The sequence below is a fragment of the Mus caroli genome, chromosome 9 (assembly GCF_900094665.2).
Source record: "Mus caroli chromosome 9, CAROLI_EIJ_v1.1, whole genome shotgun sequence".
NCBI lineage: Eukaryota > Metazoa > Chordata > Mammalia > Rodentia > Muridae > Mus > Mus caroli.
Genome location: NC_034578.1, coordinates 5,424,132 through 5,441,941, shown reverse-complemented (window position 1 = coordinate 5,441,941; position 17,810 = coordinate 5,424,132). Strand labels below are relative to the sequence as shown.

Sequence of the window (17,810 nt, the reverse complement as noted above, 5' to 3'; positions counted from 1 at the left end):
GGCCATCACTGGAAAGAGAGGCCCATTGGACTTGCAAACTTTATATGCCCCAGTATAGGGGAACGCCAGGGCCAAAAAATGGGAATTGGTGGGTAGTTGAGTGGGGGGGGGAGGCAATGGGGGACTTTTGGGATAGCATTGGAAATGTAATTGAGGAAAATACGTAATAAAAAATATTTTTTAAAAAAGATCTTTTCCTTTTTTTTTTTTTGTTTGTTGTGTTAGTTATGTAGAGACTTTTAGATCTCAAAAGAGGCTGGATGCTTTTACAATTTTAGAATGTTTATATTCTTAACTGTGTGAGACTTTTTAAGTTTCTAAAATGTTTTATATTATGGTATTGATATATGATCTTGGGGATGAACAAAATAGAAAGGTTATTTCTTAGCAATGATGTGTTTGTATGTCAGGCTGACAAAGGGTCAATTGTGCTGAATAGAATTATAGCAACTTGACATAAGCTATAATCATATGAGAGGAAGAAATCTCAGTTGAGAAAAATGTCTCCATAAGATCTGCCTCTATCCAAGCCTGTAGGGCATGTTTTTAACTAGTGGCTAATGGGGATGGCCTAGGCCACCAAGGCTGAAGACAATCTGGTCTGATGGTTCTGGGTTGATGGCTCAGCAGTTGATGGCTGCTCTTTCAGAGGTCTTGATTTCTATTCCCAGCAACCACATGGTGGTTCACACCATCTATAATGTGATCTGATACCCTTTTATCACATGAAGGTGTACGCATATACATAAAATAAATAAATAAATATTTAATTTTAAAAGTGCACTAAGAAAGCCAAGAGGAGCAAGTCAGTAAGCAGCACTCCTCCATGGCTTCTACATCAGCTTCTGCCCTCAGGATCATTGCCCTGGTTGAGTTCTTGTCCTTACTTCCTTCGGTGATGTGGAAACATAAACCAAAGAATCCCTTTCATTTCCAACATATTTTTGCTCATGATGTTTAATCAAAGCAGTAGAAAAGTAACCGAAATAGAAGAAAGGGAACAGAGAAAATAAGAAACAAGAAAAAAGAACGTGTGTATGTATCCAGGCTGTGACTTCTATAAGTAACAGGTAAGGCAGACAGAAACCCCACACAGAAAGTCACCTTTGTGTTAAGGGCTACAGACTTGTTTTGAGTAAGACCACATCTAACTCACTTCCCCTAATCCTCCCTCTGATATTCTCCAATCTCTTCACTCTTCCAGGGTGACTCTGTCTACTCATCTCATGACTAAATGAATATCTTCTGGAGGTCTTCAGGCTACTCCCCTTCCTGGGTAGTTTTCACCCATCCGGAGCAGAACAGTTGCAAGAGATTTCCAATGGGAACTGGCAGTCTGGTAACCAGGAAGGTGTTCCAGCAGGTGGCTGAACATGGGCAATGAATCAGAAAAGAGTGAAATGTCTCTGAGTACACACAATAAACTCTGAGCAGATTCTCTGAGAATGAGTCAATTTTCATTAGGAGTGAATGGGCATGGAAGTGCTTAGAGACAGTATGGAAGGCATGAGATGCATCATTTAAAACCTCACCATTTAATAGTGAAGCTAAGCAGTGTGAATTTCTCCTTGTTCCTTCTTTTACTCCTCTTCTTTTATTCATGCACAGACTCCACTCTGTGAACATTTATTGAATATTAAGTGGCACTCCCAGAACACCAGTCACAGAAAACTCCAATTAGAGTGTACCTGGAAGCAGTGCTCCTTCAACTTTCTCAGTGCCTACCTCTTTCTCCCTTCTGGCAGGGAGGGATCATAAATTGGAAATCTCTTTGTGAAGCCTCTCATATATTCCAATGGTACATCCACTCCAGTAGTGACAAGCGCGACAGGCCCCAAAAACCTGGGCACTGTCCCAAGGCAAAAAGTTCACGGAAACTTAGTCTCCTGGAATCGTGGCATCCTGTATAAAGAATGCTCCAATGACCTTGCTTTAGTTGGTAAATGCATCTGTGTGCTTTCCCTTAATATTGCTTTATTACAAGTGCTCCTAAGGACTGATATCTTGACATATAGCTAAGTTAGATTCTAGGTAGTCCTTGATCCAACCTTGGGCATGGATAGCTAAATCACTACCCTACACAGAAATTTACCATTATCTAGGAAGAAGGAAGTTTGTGACCTAAAGAAGAACCAGAGTAGATACTTAGAACTATACATAGCTGAGATACACCCATACACAAGTATTTACAATGGCCTGGGGGGAAGGTGGACTATACAATAGAGTAGGAACTATGGCAAGGGCACGAAGCCCTTGCCCCTGGCTTCTAAAATTAAGTGTACCTTAGGTGGAACTGTTTTTTATCTCAGTTGTTAACATTGAATTTTATCCCAGTTGGTTACTGCCAGTACTTCTGTGTTTGCATTCCTCTGTTTTGTGTAAGAATCCAGTAACCTCGTTTTACCTTGCTGGTGTGTCACCCAACTTCCCTATTTTCTTCTGTATAAAAAGTTTGATGCTCGATTTGAAAAATTACATTCAGATCCACACTCCCTTGTGTCGAGTCTGTCTGTTAATTCCCACCAACTCCTTGCCCACCTGTGACCAGAGACCCGTTCCACGCAGACAAGGGACAAAAAGGGTCTGTGGCCTTCCAAAGATTGATTTCCTTCTGGAGTACATGGAGAATGATATGAATGTTCAGATATAACTTGCATTTCAAAGAGAGTGACAGCATTCAGTGGTGGAGTTAGGCATCACAGCAGTCTGCAGCTGATGCTCAAAATGCCCAGTGGGAATGAACTAGGAAGAACACAGCCTGTGAGAGAATCTGTGGGAAATTTCTAGGAGAGGAAGTTGTGTGTCCTGATGAACATAAAAGAAAAAAATACAGTTTCAAAAAGGAAAGAAAAACAAAACTCTGTACTGGACTCTGGGGTTTTGTAAAGGAGAAACTAACTTTTTTCCAACTAATTTATTTATTCACTTTACATCCCAATTGCAGCCCCCTCCTCCCACTTTCTCCTTCATACAGCCCTTCCCTTCCCTTCCTTCCCTTCTACGTTGAGAAGGGGGAGCCTTCCCTGTATGATTCTACTCTGATGCATTAAGTCTCTGCAGGACTAGGCACATACCTCTCCCACTAAGGCAGACAAGGCAGCCCAGTTAGAGGGATAGGATCCACAAACAGGCATCAGGTTTGGGGATAGCCCCCCACTCCGATTGTTGGGGGACCCACATGAAAACCAAGCTGCACATCTTCTACATATGTGCCGGTGAAAGATCCTGACAGAATGTAAAAGGACACAGAAGCCCTGAAATTGGCAAGATAGATGCCAGTGTTAGCAGAACTAGCTTCACTGATTTAGAAAANTAGAGGTGCACAATGCTCTGGCCACTCCTTGAACCTGTGTATCTGCCAATGTTTTGACCATTCCTTGACCCATGTGTGGGCCCACTGATGAAGCGCATTGCTAGGTGTTTGTGATATTGGTTGCTGAGAAAGAGTCAGAAAATCTCCCCACCAACCACAGCCCAGCCAATCCTGAGTTGCTGCACCTGCACCAGACTCTTTCTTTGTACTCCTCCCATACCCATTTCTTGAGAATAGACATTGTTTAGATCTGGAAATCCCCTACTCTTCCCCTTCTCCTTTCCCCCCTGAGGGCCTATAAAAACTGGGACCTCTTTCCCCTAGAGGTGGACTCCTCTACCCCTGCGTGGGATATGAGTCATCCCCAGAGCTCTGGCTTTCCATGAATAAAGCCTCATATGGTTTGCAACAAGCTCGGTCTATCGTGAGTTCTTGGGTGTCCGATATTGTCCTGAGGCCTGAGCGAGGGGCTCCTCTCGGAGTCTTTTACCGGGAGCCTAGGTCCAATTCATGCTTGCTCTTTGGTTGCTGGCTAAGTCTCTAGGATCTCCCAAGCGTCCAGGTTAGTTGACACTGTTGGTCTTCTTGTTAAGTCCCTATCCACTTCAGATTCCTCAATCCTTCCCCCAACTCTTCCACCAGACTCTCTGACCTCTGCCTATTGTTTGACTGTGGGTCTCTGAATCTGTTTCCATGCACTGCTAGGTGGAGCTTCTCGGAGGACAGTTATGCTAGGATCCTATCTGAAAACATAACAGAATATCATTACTAGTGTCAGGGATAAAATGAGCTCTCTTGCATATGGTCAATCTTCAGTTTGTTAAGTAAACCAAACGTGGTAATACTAACTCATCTCATGATTTAAGGAGCTCAGCTGTAATTAAGGAAGAAGAGAAAGGAAGAGTCTAAACTGATTGAAATCAAGTTTTTATTAGAGACAATTAGGCTTTCAATATTTCATTATCTTGAGAGTGGGCAAGATGGTTCGATGAGTAAAAGAGATTGCCTCCAGACAGACAATCTGAGTTCAATCCCCAAGAGCTACATGTTGAAGGTGAGACTGAACTCTGCCCTTCATACCTGTGCTGTGGCACTCGAGCCCACACACACACACACACAGACATACATATATGCAATTTTAAAAGTTGACTATATTGCCCTTTACCCTAACATTTGAGGCTGAGATTCCACTAGAAAACCAAAACCAAAATGGGAAAGAGGAGACCATATATTAATATATTTTGGTTTTGGTTTTCTTTTTTTGTTTTTTGTTTTTTGTTTTTTGTTTTTGGTTGGTTGGTTGGTTGGTTGGTTGGTTGAGTTTGGTTTTGGTTGTTTCTTTTGTTTGTTTTCTATTTGGTTGATTTTGTTGTTGTTGTTGTTGTTGCTGCTCCTGCTGCTGCTGTTTTTTGACAATGTCTAGTGGAGCCCAGGCTAACCTTGCATTCACCATATATCCAAGAATGACCATGAATTCCTGGTCTCCCAAGTGCTCCCCTATACCTGGAGATCCTGCAGAGCAGTTCAGTTGTCCTTTGTAGATACTCTGTAAAGAAAAGAATGACAGGGGTTATCATGGCAACTGTGTTTGAAAAACAAAACAAAACAAAACGAAGCTGAAGATTATATAGCACAGGACAATCCGTGTCAACAAAGAATTCTTTCCACTTCCTCTCCTAGTTAGCACCTAGTTTTCCTCTTCCTCGCCTCTTCCTCCAGGAATCCCACTCACCTCTGAATCTGTCTCTCTGCAGAAAGGGTGTTTTGACTTATTTTGGCTTCTTATCAAGGGTTGCTCTGTTCTAACTGTAGGAAGTCATATGTATGAGCCATTTCAGAACCTTGGGGTCACAGCCCAAAGGGAAGTCAGGATGCAGTAGAGCTCTGAGGGCTGAAGAAGCAATAAACACAACTGTAAGGCATAAATGACATAGTGAAATTGTCCTTGATTCTATCAACTATGGCGAGTCATTCTGGCATGTAGATTATGGCATCAGGCATCTCCGTGAGAGGATGGGTCAAAGCCATAGGCTGCTGCTGTGTCAGACTTCAGAAGCTCTGTCTGCTGGAAGCAGGCCCCCAGCCAGAGCCAGCCGCTGTGAATATGTAATCTGTAATCCAGCATGGGGGAGAGCTGAAAGAGCGTGGCATGCTGTCAGACCTCAGAATAGTGTGCCAGCTGAACATGGGAGAAGAGTACCAGGAAGAAAACAAAGGATGTGACTGTCCACTCAGTGAGTGCCTGGAGCTAAATGCCACTCTAAGAACACATGACACAGAATTCAAGTTTCAACATGTTCAGGAGTTTATTAAAAATGCATGGATCTGGCAGAAGAGAAACACAGAAAAACATTGGAAAGTTAGGGAATTCAGATGAGCACACTTTAAGTCAAGTGCTCTTGTGTCAAAAGGGGGAAATGGATAATTAGAGAACTTTGAATGAGAGTCTGAAAGAGATGGAGGAGTGGGAGGGTAGAGGGGGAAAAGAAAGGGGGAGGGACATGGATAGGGAGAGGGAAAGGGAGGAAGGAAGAGAGAGCACAGCCTGGTCTAAATGGCAAGTCCCAAAGGTCAAAACCAGCTGCAGATACTCAGTAAGATACTATTTCAGAAAGATGGGGGGGCGGGGATGGAAGAAGAAAAGGCAGACACTTGTTTAGACATACAAAGTTAAATACCAGAAGAAAGTAAAATGCAGCTGCCTCTGCAGAGGGAAAGTGAAGGACAGGAAGGTCTTTTCAGAGGAGTGGGACAGCTCAGGAGCTAAAACACTGGCTATGGAGTCCTGGAGGCCTGAGTTCTCCCAGATGCCAAGCTGAAAGAGTAGTAATTCCCATGGGCTGTCCACACATAAATCATGGCATGTGCACATGTACCTGTATGCATGTACATGATGAGGATGATGAAGAAGATGATGATGGTGATATAAAAATTTAAACATACTTAGAAAGGAAATTGCTGGGTTTCATGTACTACATTGTTTTAAGACTAATTTTGGTAGTAATAACTGAAACACATAGCATAAAACTTTTCCACAATCACTGTATAATTATGGGAAAATGCAACTGAGTATGGTAAGCATAGTTACATTTTTTGAGACAGGGTTTTGTAGCTTCCCTCAGCCTTGAAGCTCCTTTGACCTTGCTGCCACTAAGAAGATTACCTAGGGTAGAACCTTCTGATCTTGATGGCTCTATTTGCTCTTCTCCAAGACTCTGCTTCCTGCTGAAAGGTCCTTGAGACATTCCGGAGACACACCCTGTAGATAAACTACGGGCTGGCTCAAGGCATCAAGAAAGTGCTGGTGAGGGATGGGCCTACTCTCTTTATAAGCATGGACTCTCAGTAAACTTCAGAGGCTTTGAACAGAAAGGTTTGTCTTGGCCTCATTCTTTACTAGCCATCTGATCTCTTTCAGCCCCAGCCAGCCTTTCAGGGGAACCCAGTTCATGTGGCCACAGGTGGCTACAGGTGGCACCCAGAATGTGGGGCCTGAACGCAGTGGGACAGACTGAAGGAACGCTGTCTTATGTGGAACTCCACGAGAAGGGAAGAACAAGAAGATCATATCGAACAAATGAGCAACAGGTATTCATGCTAGCGCTGGCTTTAAACTTCATCTTTTTTAAATTGTTGCTGTAGGTGCAATAGGATATGGGCTAAGTTGGGACAGTGTTGACCCGGCACTGATTCCACTTAAGGGTGGTCAGCAGAAAATGGGATCAGAAAATTCTAAACAGGCATTTGTCCACAGCCTCCAAGAGCTGCTTCAGGTGAGAGGAGTAGGGTCTGAAAAACATTTTTTAGAAGATTTCTCAGATCAGATAGATTCTTGCTGCCCATGGTTCAGAAAAGAAAAAACCTTAGATAAGAGAACCTGGGAGAGAATTGGAGAAGCTCTGAGAAACACCCAGGCAGATAATTTCACTCTCTGCCTCTGGGGGCTCTTATGTGTGCTATTGATGAAGAAACCTCGCAGGCATCAGATAGTACCCAGGCAGAGTTTGAAGAATCTCAGGAAGAATGCCTACCAGAGAGGACTTTCTCAGGAGAGGACCCTCTCAACCCCAAATTAGAAAGATACAGAGATTCTGATGATGAGCTAACATTAGACAAGGAAGATTATTCAGAAAAAGGAGCTGCCAAATATTTTGGTGAGGATTGGCCTCCTTGCGAACCTCCTGCTCCACCTATGGCCTCCACTATAGGAGATGATACTCATATGGATAGGCAACTAAGTAAATTAGAGTTTGAAATCAAGTTTCAGAAATTGACTAATGAGCTTTGGGAGCTAAAAAAAAGGTGTCAAATACAGGGAAGAACAGCTATTCTGAAATATACCAATCTCCGCTAGAAAGAGCTGTGAGTCAGGCTCGTGGGAAAGGGCAAGTTACTTCTGATGTGTTAGCAGTTCCTATAGTTGAGATAATTGATCAGCAAAATAATAGGGTCAGACAATACCAGACTTTGGAGTTCAAGGTGATAAAGGAGTTAAAATCAGCTGTTGCACAATATGGCCCTACAGCTTCTTTCACACAAGCATTATTGGATACTGTCATGGAGTCACATTTAACTCCCCAAGATTGGAAGACTCTATGTAAGGCTACTCTGTCAGGAGATTTCTTACTTTGGAATTCCGAATGGCAAGAAGCCAGTAAGAGAACTGCCACCTTGAATGCTCAGACAGGTAATCCAGACTGGGATGTTAACATGCTTTTAGGAGAAGGTCAATATGAAGGCAATGATAATCAGATTGGGTTTCCTGTTAGAGTGTACACGCAGGTTGCTATGGCTTCTCACCGTGCTTGGAATCAGTTACCAACTAAAGGGGATCTTGGTGGAAGTTTAGCCAGCGTTCGGCAGCGTCCTGATGAGCTTTACCAGACTTTGTGGATAGGCTATTGAAAGCAACCAGTAGAATTCTTGGAGATTCTCAAACAGGAATTCCTTTCATTATGCAATTGGCTTATGAGAATGCTAACTCAGTGTGTTGCTCCACTATTTGGCCTCACAAAGGACAGACAGACTTAGGGATATATCTGGCTTTGTACAGAGGATTGGGCTGTCATATAATCAGGATTTGGCCTTGGCCGCTGCTTTGCAAGGAACCACTGTGCAAGCAATGCTTGCACAGAAATGAGGGCATAACGCATGTTTTAAGTGTGGAACTTTGGGTCATTTTAAAAATGATTGTCCTAAGAGTACAGGTGCCGAGAGTGGGCAAGCAGGCCATGCTCCAGGAGTTTGTCCTCGATGCAGGAAGGGCAACCATTGGGCTAGGGAATATAAATCCAAGACAGACATTCAAGGCCGTCTATTGCTGTGAAACGAGAGGAGGGTCCAGCCTCAGGCCCCGAGATACCCACAGCAAGCAGCTTATGGGGCCATGAAGCTGCTGCCCAGCCAAAGAAATCCATTTTTGAACTTGTCAGGGCAACCCCAGGAAATGCAGGATTGGACCTCTGTTCCACCACCCACACAGGATTAACCCCAGAAATGGGAGTTCAAATTCTATCTACAGGAGTTTTGGGGCCTCTACCCGCAGAAACTTGTGGATTTCTTTTAGGACGAAGTAGTTCTATTGTAAAAGGTCTGCAGATTTATCCAGGTGTTATAGATAATGATTATGAGGGAGAGATTAAAATCGTGGCTGCTTCCCCTCATGGTATTATAACTGTACCTGCTAATCAAAGAATTGTTCAACTTATCTTAGTTCCTTTAATCCGTTACCGCCCATATTGTTAAGAATGAGAGAGGACAAAGTGGCTTTGGTTCCTCTGATGTGTGTTGGGTTCAATCTATTACTAATCAGAGACATAATCTTAAAATGATAATTGAAGGAAAAAGCTTTGAAGGATTAATAGATACAGGAGCTGATGTAACTGAAAGACTCCAAGAGGAGCCCCTCGCTCAGGTCTCAGAACAATAGCAGACACCCAAGAACTCACGATAGACCGAGCTTGTTGCAAACCATATGAGGCTTTATTCAGGGAAAGCCAGAGCTCTGGGGACGACTCATATCCCACGCAGGGGTAGAGGAGTCGACCTTGAGGGGAAAGAAGCCCCAGTTTTTATAGGCCCTCAAGGGGGAAAGGAGAAGGGGGGGGGAGTAGGGGATTTCCAGATCAAAACAATGTCTATTCTCAAGAAATGGGTATGGGAGGGGTACAAGGAAAGAGTCTGGTGCAGGTGTAGCAACTCAGGATTGGCCAGGCTGTGGTTGTTGGGGAGATTTTCTGACTCTTTCTCAGCAACCAATATCACAAACACCTGGCAATGGGCTTCATCAGTGGGCACACACATGGGTCAAGGAATGGTCAAAACATTGGAAGACACACAGGTTCAAGGAGTGGCCAGAGCATTGTGCACCTCTATTTTTCTAAATCAATGAAGCTAGTTCTGCTAACAGTGACATCTATCTTGCCAATTTCAGGGCTTCTGTGACCTTTTACATTCTGTCAGGATCTTTCAGTAACAATTATTAGAGGACAAGATTGGCCTTCAACTTGGCCTTTGTCTGATACACTTACTCACCTTCAAGGAATTGGTTATGCCAAAAACCCAAAACAAAGCTCTAAATTGCTAACCTGGAGAGATGAGGAGGGAATTCAGGACAAATTCAGCCNTATGTTATGTCAAATTTGCCTGTTACCCTATAGGGAAGAGATCTCTTGTCACAGATGGGCATTATAATGTGCAGTCCTAATAAAGCAGTGACTAAGCAGATGCTAAGACAAGGATTTTCGCCTGGTCAGGGGCTAGGAAAGGAAGGACAAGGTATTAAGACTTTTGAAAGTCCTAAACCTCACTCTGACACAAGAGGCTTAGGGTATTTTCAGTAATGGCCACTATCTTGCCTGCATCCCATGCTGATAAAATTCAATAACTTAATGATATTCTGGTGTGGGTTGATCAGTTGCTCTTTACCTAAAGAGAAAATAGAAGCTGTCTCTTTGCTAGTGCAGGAGCAATTAGAGGCAGGACATTCAGTAGAATCTTAGTCTCCTTGGAATATTCTAATATTTGTTATCAAGAAAAAATCTGGTAAATGGAGATTGTTACAAGATCTAAGAAAGGTTAATGAAACCATGGTACCTATGGGAGCTTTACAACCTGGGCTTCCATCTCTGGTAGCCATTCCTAAAGGATATTATAAAATTGTGGTGGATTTGAAAGATTGTTTCTTTACTATTCCTTTACATCCTGAGGATTGTGAAAGATTTACTTTCAGTATTCTTTCTATAAATTTTAAAGAACTTATGAAGAGATATCAATAGACAGTTCTTCCACAGAGCATGGCTAATAGTCCTACCTTATGTCAAAAGTTTGTGGCACAAGCCATTCAGCCTGTGAGACAACAATGGCCTATGATCTACATCATTGATTACACAGATGATGTCTTAATGGCGGGGAAAACCCCCCAGGACTTGCTTTTATGTTATAGAGATTTACAACAGGCATTAGCAATAAAGGACTACAGATAGCTCCTGAGAAGGTACAGACTGAGGATCCTTATAATTATTACAGATCAAGCTTTTTTCCTCCAGAAGATAGTTATTCGCAGGGACAGTTTAAAAACTTTAAATGATTTTCAAAAATTGTTAGGTGCTATTAATTGGCTTTGCCCCTATTTAAAGCTTACTACAGGAGAATTGAAACCTTTATTTGATATTCTTAAAGGGAGTTATGACCCTACCTCCCCTAGATCTTTAACCTCAGAAGGATTTCTGGCCTTACAACAAATGGAAAGAGCTATTAAAGAACAATTTGTTACTTATATCGATTAATCTTTGCCTTTATATCTGTTGATTTTTAATATGATTCATATGCCTACAGAATTGTTGTGGCAAAGAGCTCCTCTAATGTGGATATATTTGAAGATATCTCCTAATATCCTGCCATATTATGAAGCAGTAGCTCAGATGATCATACTTGGAAGAAAGCAGGTACTAACTTATTTTGGGAAAGAGCCAGATATCATTGTTCAGCCTTATAGTGTAGATCAAGATACTTGGCTGAAGCAGCACAGTACAGATTGGTTGCTTGCTCAAATAGGATTTATAGGAACTATAGATAATCATTATCCTCAAGATAGGCTGATAAAGTTTTTAAATGTACATGAGGCGATATTTCCTAATATGACCTTTTTACAGCCTTTGTATAATGCTCTTTTGATTTTTACTGATGGCTCCTCTAAAGGGCGAGCTGGATATCTTATGAATAATCAACAGGTAGTCATAGAGACTCCTGGCCTCTCAGCTCAGTTAGCAAAGCTGACAGTGGTACTGAATGTTTTTCAGTCTGTAAATGATGCTTTTAATATTTTTACTGATAGTTTATATGTTGGACAACCAATTCTCTTATTGGAGACTTGTGATACGTTTAACTTTAATACGCCAGCAGTATCTCTGTTTTCACAATTGCAAAACATCATTCTTGCTTGAAAACATCTGTTTTATATTGGTCATATACGAGCTCATTCTGGTCTTCTGGACCTTTAGCTGAAGGCAATGATTGCATTGACAGAGATCTAATAGGAGAAGCCTTAATTTCAGATCCTGTTGCATTGGCTAGATGAGATCATGATAAATTTCATCTCTCTAGCCATACCTTAAGGCTCCAACACAAGATCACTAAAGAGCAGGCAAGAATGATTGTAAAACAATGCTCTAAATGTATTACATTATCTCCAGTTCTGCATTTAGGAGTTAATCCACGAGGTCTTATGCCCAATCATATTTGGCAAATGGATGTAACTCATGCAGAATTTGGAAAATTAAAATATATACATGTTTGTATTGACACTTGTTCAGGATTTCTATTTGCTTCTCTACATATGGGAGAGGCCTCTAGAAATGTAATTGATCATTGTTTACAAGCCTTTAATGCTATGGGATTGCCTCAAGTCATTAAGACAGTTAATGGGCCATCCTATACTGGCAACAATTTTATTTCATTTTGTAAGGAATTTGATATCAGACATAAAGCTGGAATTCCTTATAACCAGATGGGACAAGGAATTGTTGAACGCGCTCATCACACTCTAAAAAATTGGCTTTTAAAAACAAAACAGGAGCAATTATATACCCCAAGGTCACCAAAAGCACATCTTACTTTTATCTTATTCATTTTTAATTTTTTGCAAACTGACATTAAAGGTCAGTCTGCAGCAGATCGCCATTGGCATCCAGTTACTTCTGGTTCTTATGCCATGGTTAAATGGCAGGAACTAACACATGGAATGGTCGAGACCCTGTTTTAATTTGGGGAAGAGGTTCTGTCTGCGTTTTTTTTTTTCACAAAAAGAAGATGGAGCGTGATGACTGCCTGAAAGATTGGTTTGTCAAGTGGACACAGATCTTGAGTCTTCTAGTATGATTCCAATCTTGATGACGGCTAAAAATCTTTTTTAGCCGGAAGAGTTAATTTGGAGCACAGCCTCCATTTCCAGAGAATTTACAGCCTTTCTGCTGATTCTCAGTCACCTCTCCTATACTGGGAGGTCAGAGTCTAAGCTTAATCGTTGCTAATTTGCAACTAAATAGAGTACCTGGACATCCCTAAAGAAGTTTTTATTCTGTTGTTTTTCAACTGTCTCGACTTTGTTTTTCAAGCAGGTCAGTCAATGCCTTACATCCTGTTTCAGCAAGGGTGCAGCTCTGCCTCTAGCAAGTGCAGGTGGCAGATATTCATCGATATGAAGAAGCATATTGAGTATATATTGTGGCTTTGGCCCTGCTATGAGGGCCGGTCAGTCAATGACAGGCAACCAGATTTTCGTTCTATATCAGTTTAAGACAGAAGTATATGCCAAGAGGCCATGGCTTATTAATAATACACCACAGAGCCATGTTTGTGCAAAATAAACACAAACAAGCTGCATATATTCTCCTTGAAGGATAAGAATAGTTTGGGAAAATTTGAGTCTTCAAGCCATGTGCAGCTGCCAGCCACCTAACTCCCAGGCAGGACTATGAAGCATAAATAAATTTTATGCCTCAGTCCAGCTAATTTTTATTATATATTTAGGGAGGAATTGTAGCCTCCCTCAGCCTTGAAGCAAGCTGATCCAGACTTTGACCTTGCTGCCACTAAGAAGGAGATGACCTAGGGTAGAGCCTTCTGATCTTGATGGCTCTATTTGCTCTTCTCCAAGACTCTGCTTCCTGCTGAAAGATCCTTGAGACATTCCGGAGACACACCCTGTAGATCACCTATGGGCTGGATCTAGGCACCAAGAATGGGCTGGCGGAGGATGGGCCTACCCTCTTTATAAGCATGGACTCTCAATAAACTTCAGAGGCTTTGAACAGAAAGTTTTTTCTTGGCCTCGTTCTTTTCTCACCCTCTGATCTCTTTCAGTCCCAGCCCACCTTTCAGCGGAACCCAGTTCGTGTGACCACTGGCGGCTACAGGGTTTTATTTAGCCCAGGCTTGTCTTAGGTTCACTGCAGATGGCCTTGAACTTCTGATTCTACTGCTTCCATATCCCAAATGCTGGAATTACAGGCTAGCACAAGCATATTCAATTTCATATGATGCTGGTGACCAAAGCTGGGGCTTCCTACATGCTAGACAAGCACTCTTGTAGATCATTTTTTAATTGTGTATGTTCAAGAATGAGTGTGAATGTGCACGTGTGTGTGTGTGTACCTGTGTGACATGGCCAGGCGAGGTCACAAGAAGATGTCAGATTCTCTGGAGCTGGAACTAAGGCAGTTTTGAACCAAACTGCAGTCTTCTAGATGAACAATACAAGCTTTCAGCTACTGAGCCATCATCTCCAGACCAGGCAGTAACAATTTTGGGTAACCTTCATGATTACTGTATATTACTAAAATGTTCTTGTCATCCCAAACAAGCTCAATAGTAAAACAAGTCCAGTTGCCCATATCAGTCCCCAATCGTAGACACCCAACATTCTACTCTTCATCTCAATCCTGCTCTTACTACTAAGCTGGAAACAAAGATGTCAGAAAATAAACCTGAGGGAAAGGTGAGCTCTGTTAGTCTAGAGGAAAGCCTCAGAGGATGGTACTCTTGCAGAGGGATGAAGGGTGCTCTGCACAGTTCGGATGCAAAGTCAAGACTCAGGGCAGATCATGACATGTCATTAGGGAGGTAATGACCCTCAAAGGTGTTTTTAAGCTATAGAGGAAACTCAGAAAACTTTGTCAGTCATAGATTGTCTGGACTTCCAAGTAAGATGATTAACTAGAAGCCATGTCAGAACCAATGGATGACTATGGTCTGGGATTAAAGAGGGGGGATATTTTATCAGGTTATCAGCTACTTCTGCCCCAGAAACAACTTGATTGACATTCCAAAGACTTCTATTATTAGGGTCCATGAATTTTCTCTCCTATGGGAAACATTACAGGATTCTGAGCCTCCACCAACAGGTGTCCAAGAGATGGAAAATCTCCAGCTACTGACATTAATTGGGGAGCAATAAAGGACCTTGATAAGCATACACTGGAACTTATTGTGGAACACTGAAAATTAAATAGCTTATGTCACACACTACATAGTCAATCTTGCATCTCTTCCAGTCTTTTAAGACCTATCAGTGTTGCTGACAAGTTCCTTAGTAACCTGTATCCCTAAGTGCCTAGTTGGATTGTTAGTTGACAGTACAAATCTTTTCATTATCCTGAGCAAACTTTAATTCTCAATATATCTGACTTTGCTTTCTGTGCACCAACAAAGCATCAAAGCTTGATGGAGATAGTCTATTCATTTACCACAGTAAGCATTAAATGCAACTTTGTCTTAACAATAAGTTGTGATAATGCCATTATGGAGAATCAAAATTCAACACCAGCAAATGCAGCTATAAACACCAGACCTTTTCTTCTTCGCAAAGTACACATGGCTAACATGTGGCATTTGTATAGACCACTAGGGTTGTGTTTAGGTCATGATGATATTCAGATCACAGCCACTTCAAATGCCTTTGACTTCTCCCTGACCTTAGATTCCTGACAGCAGGTTTCTCCCATCAGAGAAAGACTACCAAAGATTACAGTGTGATTCTTCAACATGCTCTATCTCCATGAGCACTGCCACATCTAGCAGTGTCTTCTGCACATCACAGGGCCCTTTAGAGAACATATGATCAACAAATGTATTCCTCTCTTACATGCCTGGAAAATCTGTTCACTGAGTACAAACTCATCCACATCCTGAGCCTCTTCACCACAGAGAGTAGAGTGGGTGGTCCCTAATCAAAAGTGCCCTGAGTTGCTTGGGTTTAAACTATGAGTCTGACCAATTGTGGAGACAAGAATTGCATTCAAAGAATTAGACCTAAAATAATTGATAATGTTTATTGAAAGGTATATGTGTCACCTTGAACTATAGTCATTGTATATACTCAAACACTGGATGAATTGACTAAGTGTATATGTCACCTCCAAAATGTATGCATGGACTGAGTGTGATAGAATTAGAAGGAGAAGAGGCACTAAGGATGGAACCTTTATTAGCTGGATTAATGTTACATCAGAAGGACTCCAGCCAGGTATGGTGGTGCACACCCCTACACATTCAGCCATAGCACTTGGGAGGTGAAGGCAGGAGGATCAGAACTTCCTGGTCATCCTCAACTACATAAAAGTTTAAGACCACCCAGACTACATGCGAGAGACTAGTCTCAGCTTAAGACAAGTCCTGAGGAAGAGGTATCTGGGAGTGGCCAAAGAAACAACTCAAAAATCAGTGATGGGTGCAAGTTGACAACTCTGTGGTCTGCTCAAGATAACCCTCTAGACAGCTCTATAGGCAGTGCATGGGTTTTCTGACCAAAGTCAGAAAACCTGCTAGAAAAATTCTAAAAGAGCTGAGATAGCTCTTGGTTTTTCTGACCCAAGTCAGAAAAATTCTAAAAGCTTAGCTTTCTGGATAGCTCAGGTCTTGAGACAAAAGCCCAGTCTTTTATTTGTATATCAATTCTAACATTTGCCCTCTGTTCCGTTTTGATTATCCCACAAATCAGCTTTTTATGGCCCTAACCCCTTGATTCTTAGAAAAAGACAACAAGTACATTATTTAACATAGTAAGACCTATGCAGTTCTCTGGGCACAGCATTTGTAGTTGCCAAATATAGACATAGGGACTTTTCTGTGAGACAGTTCACTTTCTTTTTCCAACTCCTTCACTGCCTCAGCTTGGCTGTCCTGGAACTTGATCTGGAGACAGATCTTGACTGAGCTCAGAGATCTGCCTAACTTTATTAACACAAACAATAGGCTTAGCTGTGTGGAATCTTTGGTAGGTGAGATTCTCAGTACCTTACTTCCCGGTGCTCCTTTATTACTTGAACCATGAGCCTTATTTTTTAACTATTCCTTTTGCTTTACTGACTCATTAGTGCAGCTGCCTCTGTTCCTATAGGTCCATGAAGCCCCTCATACAATTCATATTGTATCTTTATATTTTGCATAGTTGAGAAATCTTGTTTATATATTCTTGAACTCATATTTTCAGAGTTCTTTCCTACAACCTTAATGGCTGTCCTGAAAGTCACAGTATTACCATTTTGCCAAGAAACATTAGACACATTGTTACCTCCCAGACTCATACTATTTCTAACTTATCATGGACTCATTAACCTTGACAGGGAGAATATTCCCATAACATGAAAATATGTATATTATTAAGCAAATTAGCCTTATACCTACAACAACCATAGCAATCACTAAGAACCAAGTTCCTGTGGCTCTGCTCCAGGGGCAGGAACCATGTCACACTGTCCCTTCCTCAACCATGCTAGCCCTGGCAGCTACACAAGTCCTTGAGCCTTTCTGCTCTCTCTTTCAAAGGATGGCAGTATGAAATCCAGAAAAGGGCTCCCTCTATTGCTAACACCTCAGTTAGAGAATTGTAGCCTCCCAAATGGAAAAATAAATTTCTGTGACCTGTTTGCCAGCCATTCTGTAATGCCAAGCTACAGAAGCCAGAACAGACTAAGGCATGATGTCCATTTTATCAATCCTTACTTTCACTAGGCATATTGAGGCACAAAGACTAACTAACTAGCTCAATGTTGCATGTGTAGTTCTCTCCAGTCTGTCAGTCAAACTATGCATAGAAGAATATGCATACCTATCTGCAATGCTATGCTTCTTCATACAGAAAGAGCTAAAAAGGAATGCAATGTAAGCCTGTACCAAGGAAAAGCAGTGGCACACACTGAGTGGTTGGGGGTAGGGGAAGTGTCTGTCTGTGGAGGATACATGTCTTTCTTCGGTGGGGAGGGGGAGAATCTGAGAAGGATACCTGTCTTCCTTCGGATGTGGAGGAGGGCACAGTTCTTTGTTATCTAAAGGTTTCTTAAATTGGCTTGGGGTTCGTCTCATGAAAGAGTACAGTTCAGGATTCTGACCACCAAGCTGGAGAAGCAGAGTCTGTGAGGACCCATGTGGCTTGTGAGAAATAAATAGAAATTTCTATTTAGCAGCACAACACTAAGCAGGCTGTGTGACTACGGTCATG

The 17,810-nt window shown here is 41.9% G+C and overlaps 1 non-coding gene across 1 annotated transcript; it reads right to left on the bottom strand.

Annotated features, from left to right (window-relative positions):
• Positions 1–16,103: 16,103 nt before the first annotated feature.
• On the bottom strand, positions 16,104–16,165 carry LOC115031991. Its single transcript, XR_003837642.1, has one exon. It is a non-coding gene; the product is annotated as a U7 small nuclear RNA (small nuclear RNA).
• Positions 16,166–17,810: the final 1,645 nt, after the last annotated feature.